We start from the raw sequence: 6,476 nt of genomic DNA on the forward strand, positions 1-6,476 counted from the left end.
AAAAAAAAAGCTGTAGGAAAAAACCTGGCCAGTATGCGTTTCAAGCCAACAGTGATAGAGCTCTTCATATTTATTTTTAGGCTCTTACTTTAGTCCCTTTTCAAATGCAGAGAATGGGATAGTTTTTCAACCAAAGAAGGGATCATCTAGAAGCAGTCAGGTTAGAAACAATGAGAGAGATGTTCTTACCACTGTTGCAGATACAGTAAAATCAAGCCCACAAAGGCAATTGACTCGCAGAATAGTTCTTCATGGATCACAGTGGCAGGAATTGAACTGTCTATTGCCATGCCAGTCAGTAATTAAACATCAGCAATTATTTACACCCATATTAGCGGTGAAGAAATGATTACCAGATGATCACCTTAAAACAACATAATTTTCCTTGAATAAGCATCCCTATCATGAAATGCCATGCTGTGATCTCTGTGGCTACTAGAAAGAAAATGGTCTGTGTCCTCACAGAAGATCAAATGCTAAATGTCAGTCTCCACAGAGTAGATATTTTGGGTCTCTCTTTGGATAAACTTCCAAATCTAGTCAGAGCACTGCATAGGTCTAGTGCAACAGAAAGTTTTTGGCTTTCTAGCAGATTGTAATGTATTTTATTTTCAAATGTAAACTGCTTTACTGATTCATTTTGAACAATTCTTCCATTTGTCCTGTTCCAAAACAGCTGAACAAGCAACATGCCGCCAAGATTAAGATTACCAACAGTGCTTGCTGTATTTATTATTCAACTTGTATTACCGTTCATTACTATCAATAAGTGCCAGAATCTATATTAAGACTATGGATGAATACCTGGTGGCAGAAGTACGTGTATTGTGGACAAAATAAATTACTTCTGAGAACATATAGCTCTTATTTATTTTCCTTTGGCTAGTTCCACATTTTAGAAACACTGATGTTTCAAGTGGATATTAAACTGTATGTAAAAACAAACAAGCAATTCTTCTATCATTTCCCTTGTTGGCTGAGGGGAAATGATATTCTGTTCTACCCCATCAGGTGATAACCTTCATTTACTCACATTATGTCTTCATTGAGAATGGGCTATGGCAATGTGACATAACTACATAGGAAGTACTCAGAATTTCGGAAACTTAAGCTCTTTTCAGTTACTAGAATACCTCACTCTCAGCAACCAGTTATAGCTGGGGCTGCTCTGAGCAGGGAGATTAGGCTAGACAGTTCCCTGTTGTGTCACTTCCTATATAGTTGCGTGGTTTTTTCATTTCATTTTTTATTTAATTGTGGGTCAAAGATATCTTTCCAACTGTATAACCTTAGTCTAAAACTACTAGTCTTACAATCCTCAGTGAGGTATTACAGGGGTAGTCCTGTTTATTTTTAATTTCAGTGAAATTCATTCATTATGTTCCAAAGCCCAAGAAAGATGCACACTGTTAGAATATCCCTTTCTCATATTAATGGAAACTACAGCAATACATAAAATTCAAGTTCTACTAGCCATGCTGCATGCAGTTTGCCTCGAAACTTGCCATCTCCTGAGCTTTGTCTTTGGATGCAGAGAAAAATGACGGTGCTGGCAGTGGCAGTCACTAGATTTTTTTGGACAGTTGGGCTTCTGATATTTCAACTCATTCCTCTTTTGATGCAATATAGCCCAAGTACAACATTATTCTGATCACACAAGATATACCCTGCTCATTTGTATCTACACCTGAAGTCACAGTTTGAGCTCAGAGACAGTCTTTTACAGTAAGTAGAGAGAATGCTATCATTTTATTGGAAGCTAGCTCAATTTAATTCTGTTCTAGACCATGTAACATGCATACCGGCTGAGAGGAGTGATTAGCTGGAAACTGTTCAGCACAGTTTTGGAAGCTCTGTGTCAGTAGTCTAGAACTATTTGAGACTGTATATCGGGTTAACCCCTGGGAAATTACCTTCGGCAGTTATCTAATTAGGCAGAGTTTTCTCTCACTCCTTTTCCATCGATATCCCATCTCTATCACCATCCTAGCTGTCATCTCATTTGTAACAATCATCCAAGAGACATATAACGAGGAGTTCTCTGGCCAAGTTTCCCACTGCTTATACAAAAATGACAGATTTGAAACACATTACAAAGGGCCTTCATCCTTGCATTCCAAAGGTAGCCCCAAATACTCATTCCTATTATGTGAAATCCATACTCTGCTACAAAGATGGGAAAGTCGTACAGCTCACAAAAATTGCTGAACAAATTTTTCAGAATTTTTACATGCATATGCTAATATACTCACTCTGCTTAGGTAGAGGTGCTCCCTGTAGCAACGCTGATTATCAGATTATCTAGGAGACACCACATTTTTAATTTAGCTCTGTTTTTTATAAGCTGCGCTAATAAAATCTGCACCCCATGGAAACCCCCTGCTCATTAGCTATTACCCTGCCTCAGGCAGCACAAGTCTGTTTACATTACAAATAAAAGATAAAATATGCTCATTGCCAGCTTTCCCCTTCCCGAGGGACACTTGTCATGAATCTATCCTGCAAAACTCTCTCTTCGCTACTCTCCCCTGACTTCCTCTTGCCCCAGGATACTTTGCCTTCATTTATCTCTTTCGGACTTAACAAACCACTACAACTACCTTAGATCAATTTCTCAAATCACAGTTTAATTATTTAGAAGGAAGTGAGCTTTTGCTCTCCATTAAAACAACAATCCTTGCCCCCAAGGAACAACATTAAATCATTGTTTAATCCTTATTACTGCCTTAGGCCTCCCTTGATACTGCAGTGTTGTTGAAACTTCATTTCAATATTTACCACTTAGATCACTTAAGGGCTGTCAGCTTTAATAAAATTTTATCAATTGGATACTTATATTATTCACAGTTTCATAAAAATAACAGGACCTGCCTTGGTGTTTCACTCAAATATGGGCTAATTCTTTTGACTGCTGAGGGATTTCATTATTAGCATTTATATATAATGTGAACGATTTTTTCAGCTGATATATTTTGCATGGATTTAGCAAACCAAGTCACGCTGACTTACATTTTAGAATATGCATCACTCAGTTTACAACTGCAATACATACAAATGAAACTGACAAGGCAGATTTCACTGTGCAGCCTCCTAAACCCCTGAACTTTACAGAGATTTGTCCATCTCAAACTCTCTCCGTAGAACATAGTCCAGTGACAACTCCTTACAGTAGGTACACAATGTGGATATCCCAACTTCCAGTTTTGCAGATGATTTTGCATCAAGGAACATGTTCATGCATCTTCCTATATTCAGTGAACAAAGCTCACCAAAATCATCTGACAGAGAATGCACCAACTCAATCAATATGTTGCTAGTAATATTATAGTATTTCATGTTACCTTTAAGATCTGAGGCGTGAGTTATACCAGTACTGAAATTTTGAAGGAAATTCCAGACTTCCAGTATTCAATGATATTCACTTAACTATGGATGGATAATTTCAGTATTGTCCTACACGTCTTTCTTTGAAAAGAGAGATTCATCTTAAGTACTACAGCTATAACCCTTGCACTTCCCAAATTTCTCATGCAAGTGTGCAGCTTGTGACTAACAATACCACGATTAAATCATGTTTAAAGCTAGGAACTACAGTTACTGTAGATCTGTACTATGTTTCTCTGAACATGTATATCACCGTACATCTGCAAGATAGACGTCTCTATGGACTGGTACTTCTGGCAGAGTCAGCACCATGTTGATGAGATATCAGCTTTGCACAGACTGGCTTCCTTATCTTACAGCAGAACTTTAGACTTTCTTTTAAAGGAATAGGCATGATTTTCCACAGCTGGATGTGAATTTACAGACAGAGATACTGCACTTTAAGAATAAATATATTGTACAAAATGATGAGTATATTGAACAGTTCAGTGGAAGAGAAGAATAATCTACATATTGTTATAGAAGATGATTCTTATTTTTTCCAAAATAAGTAATTACAGAACAACTAACATTCCAGAGGGCATTCATGTCTATCCATTTTGCCTTTGCCCGGAAACATCTCCCATTCTACACCTGAGTTTCTTTCTAGGCTTGCCTCCTTTTATTATTCATACTATTATCCTCTTCGCTCTGTTTTTAATAGGTTCTCATTATGGCAGACTGTCTTCTCTACTTTCTCTTTTCATTTTTTCACCTCCATCAAACCTCTTTTGAAAATAGAAATTTCCTACAGATGGTTTTGTTTTTTTTTCACCAATTTAAATCCCTCTGGTTGAAGAATCTATGTATTTAAAGAACTTAGATATAACTTGGAAGACAACATAAAGGATGGTGAAAATCCTGTTTTGTTTTAAATATTGAATCATACACATAGGAGGCTGAATCTGAAAACATCATTTAGAGGTCAGGATGCTGTTAAGTCACTTCCAGATACAGGACTCTTGACAGCTTTCTTACACATAGTCAAGAATATTTATTCAGAATTTACATGAAACTGGATCAAATTGAACAGTAAAAACATCTTCCTGTGGAATAACAACAACCACTGCACTTTACTTTGATAGTTTGGTACCTTGCTTTTAATTTGAATTCACTTTTGAACATAGACTAAAGTACCAAAGTCACATGGCTACTTGCAGATCTTCTACCATCACTCTGATCTGGTGAGCAAGGCTTGATTTTGCATTTTAGAAGTGATAGGAAAAAGTCAATGAAAAAAAAAGTAAACAAGGAGTTATTTGCATTACACTCCTTCAAATTCAGCATCATTTTGAAAACAAACTTTGCCAGCTATAACCAGTCAACTCTACTACAGACATACACTCTACACTCATATGTGCAGACTTTCATTATCTCATCAAAAATGGTGATTTCAATTTTGAAAAGAGTAAGGCAGCTATGTTTGGGAGACACTATTGGTTTATCTGAGGTTGTTGGGATGAATTTGCACACACAGCCATTTACAAGACAAGAGCAACAACTGCACCCCAATCTTGGATACGTTGATGGGAATTCTGCCATCAGCTTCAACTGAAGCCAGATTATGAATTTTTTGTATGTTTATTACCATGTACTATTATCGCAGGAATAGCTGGAAACTGGGACTTCCAACATACATACATAATTCCAACAAATTCAACAACATGTCAAAGAGCTTTCAGGCTACAAATAAGCCATATCAGTGCAACTGAGGTACACAATCAAGAAACAGTGCAGTTCTTCTGAACTGTGTAATATGCACTGGTCAGTTACCCAGCTGCCTAGGGCTTTATTGTAATTAAAAGACACTTAAAGTTAAGCGTAGCCTGATAATTAACATAAAAGTTGAAAGTGTAGTAAACCAGAGAGCATGACAATTAAACATGCCTGAGAATGTAGATCTATGGATATGAAGTGCAGAGTGAATGTTGCCAATTTTCAAGTCAATTTTCTCAATGAAAGCTCTAGTGGGGCAGACAAAAAGCAGAGCTTATAAAGGAACATGGTTGCAACCTTAGCCACAGAGACTTGACCACAGCTCCATAATAAAATTACTAGTATATTAAGCATGTGAATGTGGGGTGATACAAAAAAGAAGATGGGGGCCCCAAGGCTTGCTGGCGCGCCAACTGTGATTTTAACTAAAAGCAGATGGTTTTCAAGAGAGAATAGGTGCAACTTGCTCTTTTATGCTAGTCACGCTCAATTCACAACCATTTTCTTAGATGTACACCTTCAGCACAGGAGTTCATGTGGCCTAAATTGAATGTAATAATCCAGATGGGAGTATAGCGATTCTGCATCCTTTCAACTAGAGGGTCATGTTACGCAGTTCTCCTATTTAAAAGCATATAAAAACGTGAGACATTCAGTGTGCAGCTGAAAGTGCAAGAGCTTTAATCTTTACACTGTCCATATGAACTTGCTTTCTATTTTTGTTTATTGTGCCATACAAATCTAATTGCTGTGGCTTTAGAACGAGCAACCACTAAAGAACAACAAATAAATTCAGGCAAAGGTAACACCAATTGACTTTTTGGCCACAAGATTTCACTTAACCCAGGTCAACTGGAGCTAAAAGCTGTCACTAGTTGGTGGCATATGCAAATCCACCTGCTCACATAAAAGGAAAGCAAAAGAATGCCTACAAATAGCTGCACAATCAGTTGACTGAACAGCAGTGTGAGTGGGTAAACTGAACTGTATCCATATCTAAGAAGGATCCCTCTATGCAAAGTGAATTGAAGAGCTGCCCCCATTTCATAAAATGCTATCAAGCTCTATGAATGGATTTCAGGCTCCGGGATCTTCAGACTCAGCCCATTTGCTGAAGGACAAAGCTCTGCCAGCATCATAGAGCTGCAGCCTTACTTTGCCAATCATTACTTTCTTAGCCAGCACTGGAATTTAAATGCACTTTCTTTATCATTTCAAATGAAATTTATTTGCTCAATTGATAAAATTTACAAGATGTTTTCTTGTCTAGGTGCAGTTTATTCAAATTCCTTGATAAAGGAATTTGGTGGGAGAAAATCTGGAGAACTACTTTATCT

Source organism: Meleagris gallopavo, chromosome 2, assembly GCF_000146605.3.
Source record: "Meleagris gallopavo isolate NT-WF06-2002-E0010 breed Aviagen turkey brand Nicholas breeding stock chromosome 2, Turkey_5.1, whole genome shotgun sequence".
Taxonomy (NCBI): Eukaryota; Metazoa; Chordata; class Aves; order Galliformes; family Phasianidae; genus Meleagris; species Meleagris gallopavo.